Here is an 8,331-nt window from a genome sequence, read left to right as displayed (position 1 = left end):
TACATTATCAGTAAGGCTATATTTTTGTACAATCTACCAGGGGTATATTGCAATTATTGTTTAATCTCAAACTAATGTTTGTGAAAAAACTGCAATACAAATAAATCAACATAAGTTCAGCTAAATGTTTTATTGTCCTTCCCACCTAAAATGGTTTTATATGCAAAAGTGATGGTCAAAATTATTTTAATGACTTTGTGTGCATTGTAAAGTATGTAAATATAGTACACTCTAAAAAATGCTGGGTTAAATAAAACCCAAGCTGGGTTGAAAATGGACCTATTTAATATTTAACATTAAACCCAACCAGCGGATGGGTTAAATGTTTGCCCAACCTGCTGGACAATTTTATTTAACCCAACTATTGATTAAAAAGTACTATATGGCTGGCTTAAAATGAACCCAATATAGGTTGGATTATTAATAATCAGACACATAATTACTAGAGGCAACAATTAATCAAAAGGTGAACATTTATTAATTCAATAAATGTTTATTGTTTAATTATTATTCATTAACATGTTAGCGTTCCACTTTACCGCCCCAGTACACAATAGTTCAAGAACAGCATGCAATTTACTTTTGGTATGCCTTTTTTAGGAAAATTTTACAGGAATTCTAAGGGGTTAATAAATGTTGGGCAAACATTTAACCCAACAACCCAATCGCTGGGTTTGTCCATTTTCAACCCAACTTGCACTCAAAAAAATGATCCTTTAAACCTACTTAATTTTATTATGGACAGTGGTTCCACACAAGCAAATTGTTTTTTATTAACATTAATAGAATTTTTTTAATCTATGTAAAATTCTTGTGTTGTGACAACACAACTGAATGAGGACAAATCTATTTAAAATAGTAATGTCAAATCAAATCAATGCAATTGCTTCCCTGTAACTTAAACTTGTTAAGTTTAGTGGACATGCTTTAGTTTATTTAAAACCAGCCAAATATGTTTCATTCAACCAACAAAAGGAGGTTTGTTTCAAATAACTCAATTAAATTATGGACAGTGGTTCCATCCAATTAGGTTTTGTTACTTTAACTCAGTGATTTCTATTTAAAGTAACTCCCTTCAAAGCAGCATTTATTTGTGTGTGATAACCTTGTAGAGACAAAAAAAACACAAGATATGTAACAAGTTATCAAACTGTATTTGTCAGTTGCAATAAACTGTTTTAAACAGCCTATTCAGTCATTACATTCAAGAATCTTTAAACTTGTGCAAATGCTTTTAACAGTCTGATGTAAAAGTAATTTTAGATAATGTTAGAATCAAAAGACTTCTGCAAACTCAAGAAAGTGAAAATTAACCTAGAAAAACAAAAACAAACAAAGGATAAATATAATTTTTTTTTTTATACAAATTTACAAAAAAAAAAAAAGTGTCCAGATGGTAGTGTGCTCTTCAATGCACTTTATTGGATAACTTGTTGCCATCAATTTTTGCAGTGCTTTGAAAGTATACCTGAATCCAGGAGGGTAGCTCAAATTCAGTCCATATTTTAGTCTCATCAACATGGCTGTATATGGCATATGGGACACTGCTAAGGTCTGAAGAACCTTTTGCCCCTCTAACACCACTCCAACATCTGCTAGGCTCTCTTCTATATCTGTACCTTCCAGTCTTATGAAATAAATCCCCATCAAAGTCTTCTGAATCGCCTCCTGTCCTGTCCTAGTGTGGATATTAAAAACAAACAAACAAAAACAGTACTCTTAAATTCCTGTGTATTAACTTTAACAAAGCATTTAGCATCCTTGAAAATAAACAACATTTTAAAATGCACATATACTCACCATATACAGATCAGACTGCTAGGGCCTTCTTTCATGTAGACACAGAGAGATTTGATTGTGCACTCTCTCTTCAGTTCACTGTCACCATTCTAAAGATGCAAACAACAACAACATTACCCAAATATAGCCTTTAAATATAATAATTCACCTTTCCATAGGATTACCCTGCCATTGCTCCCATCATACTCAACCACTTTCAGTTATCCATCCTCCTCATGCTTTACATCAGGTTGTGAAAGCTTGCTCTTAGAGGGACTGTTCTGCAGAGTTTAACTCAACCCAAATTAAATGCACCTGAACCATCAATGTTTTTTTGAATTTTCAAATAAGAACAAAGTGTTAAACTTTCAGCTTGCGCTGGGGTAAGTTAGAGCTAAACTCTGCAGAACATTGTCCATTAACAATAGTGTTATACATGTAACATCTGTCAGTTACTTTGCATTTATTGTATTTATCATGGTAATAAACAATCTTATATCTGTTTTTTTTATGCATGCTCATGACCATAACCCCAGTGAGAAAATATTGTTTTAAAGGGTTAGTTTACCCTAAAATTAAATTTCTGTCATTTATTACTCACCCTCATGTCGTACCACACCAGTAAGATCTTCGTTCATCTTCTGAACACAAATTAAGATATTTTTGCTGATATCCCAGGGTATCTGATCTACTCAAAGGCAGCAACGTCATTGCACCTTTTGACGTCCAAAAAGTTAGTTAAAAATATGGTTAAAGTAGTCCATGTGACTGCAGTGGTTCAACTTTAATGTTATGAAGCGATAATAATACTTTTTGTGGTCAAAAACAAAACAAACATTATGACTTTATTCAACAATTTGAACTGTCATCCTTGTTTACATCCGAATGCCAACTTAGTATAGGCTGAAGCTGAACACGTGCATTTGATGCTGACACAGGAGTCAGCCAATAACGAGCTGTTATTCGGACGTAAACAAACAGAGTTCACTACGTATGACAACAGTTTAAATTGTTGAATAAAGTCATTATTTTTGTTTTTGTGCAAAAATAGTATTCCCGTCACTTCATACCATTAAGGTTAAACCACTGCAGTCACGTTGACTATTTTAACCATGTTTTTAACTACATTTCTGAACGTCAAAAGGTGTAATGACGTTGCTGCCTATGAGTAGATCAGATACCCTCAGATTTCATCAAAAATATCCTAATTTGTGTTCTGAAGATGAATGAAGGTCTTACCGGTGTGGAACGACATGAGGGAGAGTAATGACAGAAATTTAATTTTTGCGTAAACTAACGCTTTAATTCAAGGTTTTTTTGAGTGTAGTTTTTCATACCAGTGTAGTGGGCACCAAGAGATGTTTAATTTTTTGTCCAAGGACGACTCCTCAATTTGCAAACATCAGTTTTCCAGAGTATCCATCCAGCTTGACAACGAATGTTGACACCAATGGGATAAATTTAAAACAAAGACGTTATGAAGAGCAGGTTTAGCAGTTTTATTGTGCCAAGCCATGGGTTCTAACTAACTACTTTTATTAAAACCTAAAAAGACAAATACAGTGCTTCACTTACCTTAGCCAAAACACCATTTTCTCCTTCAATAAATCTCCTTCCTTTATTTCACCAAAGACAGTGACGAACTCCAAAAACCATGATGAAAAACTGTCATAAAAAAGTAATATCAGATAAAATGTCAAAATGTATGCATCTGCAAGGTGAACGTGGCATTATTTGTACAATTTTACTGGGACTTGCATAGCTTAGAAACTACACTGGGAGGTTTTAGGAGCTAAAACGCTTTACCCCATTTTCACAGACTAAAATGCATATTTTAGCTGTTTTGACTGAATACATTATACATGATAAATCTTAAAATATGTGGATGTCATTGTTTTATCTAAAGATGCACACCAGTAATGTTTTTTTCTAGTTTACGTTTATAAAAGCTACAATGCCCTAATTGAAATAATGCCTAATCCTGGTTTAGCCTAAGCCCTGTCTGTGAAACCAGGCCTTAATATACCAAGACTGTGATAATCAAAGACCAAACTCTGAAACACAATTCCAATAAAAGCAGATGAGCCCAAAATATCAACGCAATGCGTTTAGTTACACGATAAGCGTTTTCCTCCCATGTTTTACACGCTTAACATAGCTATTAATACCGAAACAGCAATCTAAAAATATCAAATTCTGATGATGATGATAGCCTAAACCACATGCTATTCGTGCAGATTAACCTAAAATATGAACGACGTTTACGTTAACTAAACGCGTTGCATTCATATGCTGGATTCGTCTGCATTTAACGTTAGTTTATTAATAAGGTGCGTACTGAGTTTTAACTTTTAATATCACTGTCTTAGTGCATGAAGCCACGTAAAACTTTTTCAAGTTAAGTTAAGCGTTTTACACAACAGATTAGTGTAACAAGTACAAGTATGTTACAAATAAACACGCATCTTTCAATCGCATGGAATCATCCATTAATGGCACAATAAACGTTAAACAATAAAGTTTAACACAATATTCAATATCAATATATTAAAAACATCCCAGCGCAGACTTTGTGAAACACTAACAGAAATTAAAGCCTTTAGATTAACTTTTTATTTTCTTACCTCACTGACTGACGTCTGACGCCATTCACCTTGCCACCTCCTTCGCGCCGTCTTCATCAAATACGTTGGAAGTCGTCACATCCGGTTTTTTGAATCGCTAACTTAAACACTTTACATTAGTTTAACGACTGATAATTAAGTATAGTGGAAATTGGCACAGTTTCAGTTAATGAAACGCAATACAATAGTGTTTTGGTGGGAAAAGAAATGTATGTGTGTTATTTTAACAAAACAGATTAGGGTAAAACCAACAGTGCTGCAAAACCATTTTTTTGAGTGTGGGTTGGTTTTAAAACAGCATTTTTTAGAGTTGATTATGCTTATTTTATTAAAATTCATTGAAAATAAGTTTACTTCTACCTAAACTTCTACCTAAAAAAGTTTAGTTAAATGTTTCATTGTTTCTCAAGCCAAAAATATTTTAAGTGATGATAAGATCTATTTTAATGCCTTTACAAGCATTGTAAAGTAAATAAAGTAATATGGTACTCAGTTTTCTGACTGTAACAGTCCTATCCTTCCTCTTTATCCATGAATTGTCTTTGGAAAAGGTTAAAGATCCCTAAAATGTAACAATGTACATTCTTAAGGAGTCAATTTTATGGTTTTAACACTGGATTCGTTTTAGGTCGCCGCTCATTCTTTATTCTTTGGTGTTGAGACTTGGTTATCACCATGAAATACTACTGCGACACAGTGGATGTTTTGAAGATTCTCAGGTTACAGGAGTTTCAGGTAAGCTCCAACCTGACATAATTCTACTTCCTGTGTCACTTTGAGAAGTTATTCCTGTTATTTTTCCAGAGAGCCGCAGGTAATGAACACATCACTGTCCAAGTGTCCAAATATCTTACGACGTGTCACGCCAACTCACGTTTAGGCGGACGGGGAATATGAAGGACGCAACATCTCGCATCTCGCATTGTGCACTTCCCGCATATCAATTAATATGCAAATCAGGGGCGCTTTACTCTCAAGGCAATCTAGTAAATGCCTCACTGGCTTTTTTTCTTTTCTTTTTATGTCTTTTTGATGTCACACCCAATGAGTTTCAACAGGGCAATTAGGCGTTTTAATGCCTCACTAATATGAAAGATCATGTTGTCGCTCTTGCATAAGCACACATACATGACCTCCTATTGAATTATATAAGGAGCGCTCGTCACTCATAACTGCGCTTTCATAATAAAGGCCCTCGAGCGATTGCTCACTGTTGCCGTCAGCACTTTTTGCCTCTGGATTCGGCCTTGTCATCAAAAATATGCTGGGGTTATGCCCTTTTGCCTCACGGGATATCGCCCCCCGTTTTCTTGCAACATGTAGATGAGTTATTAACTCCTTTTACTGACTTTCGCTTCATTTTTTGTTTAATTTCATTTAACGGCAGACCTTTCTCAGTCCATGGAAATCACAGCCCGAGGTGTATACTTGCCGGGGAGATACATTTTCCGGGTTTTTCTGTAGATATTATTGACAGACATGCACAACAAGAAGTCGACAGTGAGTATCTTGGGACTGTAGCCTGAAGCCATGATGCAAACGCTCTGATGCAGGCTGTTATCGTTATTTATCATCGTTACAGTAAGGGACCATAACTCGCCGCTTGATATGCGTCTCACAGTGTGAAGAAGACAATTTGTGTTCGTTTCTTCGTGTGTGGGTACTTTTGCCCTGGAAGATAGCGAAAGGAATGATGGAAAGAATAGAATTTTAAATAAACAAGAAAAACAAACCGAGGGAACACAACAAAACATGAAAAAGACTAGTTAATTGAAAATTGTGGGGTGCTTTATCTCTGTAGCTGTGGGCGGGATCCTTTTTGAAGTCTCACCTCCTTGGGGAATCGTCTAGTGTTCGGGATTAGACACGCAGCACGTCTCAGTGTGTCTATGTGTGCGTGGAGTCCCAATCCTGTTGGCACTCTGGCCCCGTAGATGTTATTTCCCATAATCCTTCAGTCACTCGAGTTTACGGCATCAGCGTTTGATTTGCTTTATTTAGAGTCCTTTGTTGGTTATATGCACATCCTAATTTCACTATGTAACATCAATCTGATATGTTTTAAAAGCCAATGCATCTCTCAGCTCTATGCCAGTGCTTCAGGATGCAGATTTTATACTGGACATCTTTTAGCAACACAACATGGTGCTAAAATTGTTTATGATACAATGGCAAAGAATGACTATGTTTACAGGTCACCGTGTTTTTGCCAAGTATAAGACATGTTCCTGGATCAACATATTTTGTTGATCCTGGAACAACATTCCTGTCTGAAAATTTAGTCTTAAAGGATTAGTTCACTTTCAAATTAAAATTTCCTGATGATTACTCACCCCCATATCATCCAAGATGTTCATGTCTTTCTTTCTTCAGTCGAAAAGAAATTAAGGTTTTTGATGGAAACATTCCAGGATTTTCCTCCATATAGTGGACTTCAGTGGAGCCCAAACGGTTGAAGGTCAAAATTACAGTTTACAGCGATCCCAGACGAGAAATAAGGGTCTTATCTAGAGAAACCATCGCTCATTTTCTAAAAAAAAGTTAAAATTTTATACATTTTAACCATAAATGCTCATCTTGAACTAGCTCTCTTCTTCTTTTCTATTTGAATTCCAGCAGTGTAGACACTGCTAAGTGTATTACTGCCCTCCACAGGTCAAAGTTTGAACTAAATTGTCATATACAATATGCTAGTGCAAGTATGTAACTTTATCTTTAACCTGTGGAGGGCAGTAATACACTTAGCAGTGTCTACACTGCCGGAATTCCAATAGAGAAGAAGAAGAAGAGAGCTAGTTCAAGATGAGCATTTATGGTTAAAATGTATAAAATTAAAAAAAAAAATTTAGAAAATGAGTGATGGTTTCTCTAAATAAGACCCTTATTCCCCATCTGGGATCGCATAGAACGTTTTGAAGCTGCAATGAAACTAATTTTGATCTTCAACTGTTTGGGCTCCATTGAAGTCCACTATATGGAGAAAAATCCTGGAATGTTTTCATCAAAAACCTTAATTTCTTTTCGACTGAAGAAAGAAGGACATGAACATCTTTGATGACATGGGGGTGAGTAAATTATTAGGAAATTTTCATTTGAAAGTGAACTATTCCTTTAACCCTATTCCTACCCCTAAACCTAATCCTACCCATGACTTATCCCTACAATCAGAGGAGAAAAATATGTGAATAACACTGATGTAGAAGCACCTAACCCTGGCTGCAAGTCTAAACTTGACATAAATGGTAAACTTGTCCCTCAAATCTGATTGGTTGATTGAAATTTTGTTCCAGGATCAACAAAGATGTTGATCCAGGAACATGTTGTAGCTACTTGGTGAAAATCACATTCACCATGTTTATATATGCCACAATAATGTGAATAATGTGTTTTTCTGATTATTCTCTAAGAATTGTGGTCATTTTACCGCCATTAGCTATTTACATACCCCAATGCCAGAGGCGTGGCGTGCAGTGCTGTGGTGTTCTGAAATGAGTATGTATTTGATGTATCTTTTAATTTAGAAAGTTCATGAAGACAGAAAAAAAACATCTGCTCATTTTATCCAAAGGCAAAGTGTGAAGGAGGGAAAAACAACGAGGAAGATGATAGAACCGAGAGATGCTGACAGAGGGAATGAGACTGCCGAGGTGACGAAGAACTGAAGGGGTGATGGGGAGGAGGAGGAGGCGTCAAACAGAAGCGTCAAGATTAGAACCGTGAGAAGGAGAAAAGTTTTGAACGAAAGGTGAAAATGACACGTTAGAGGAAAGGTTTGGGCTGTGCTCAAGAGAATGTTCTGTCAAGTTTTTATTTTTAACTCAATAAACACTTGATTTAAATGTTTTACTGTGTGATGTTGGTGGAACTCTCTCTTTTCAGCTGGAAAAACCAACAAGTTATGCATTTAACATGTCGCTGAAATCTTCTC

The 8,331-nt window shown here is 35.7% G+C and overlaps 1 long non-coding RNA gene across 1 annotated transcript; it reads right to left on the bottom strand.

The window, feature by feature from the left end:
• Nucleotides 1-1,200: 1,200 nt before the first annotated feature.
• On the bottom strand, nucleotides 1,201-4,585 carry LOC137022718 (uncharacterized). Its single transcript, XR_010895420.1, has 5 exons — nucleotides 4,404-4,585; nucleotides 3,355-3,444; nucleotides 3,117-3,206; nucleotides 1,801-1,889; nucleotides 1,201-1,678 (listed from the first exon to the last, which is right to left on the bottom strand). It is a non-coding gene; the product is annotated as an uncharacterized lncRNA (long non-coding RNA).
• Between the last annotated feature and the right edge of the window lie 3,746 nt (nucleotides 4,586-8,331).

This window comes from Chanodichthys erythropterus, chromosome 7, assembly GCF_024489055.1.
Source record: "Chanodichthys erythropterus isolate Z2021 chromosome 7, ASM2448905v1, whole genome shotgun sequence".
NCBI lineage: Eukaryota > Metazoa > Chordata > Actinopteri > Cypriniformes > Xenocyprididae > Chanodichthys > Chanodichthys erythropterus.
The sequence above is the reverse complement of the archived record's forward strand: the minus strand, read 5'-3'. Positions and strand labels throughout refer to the sequence as shown.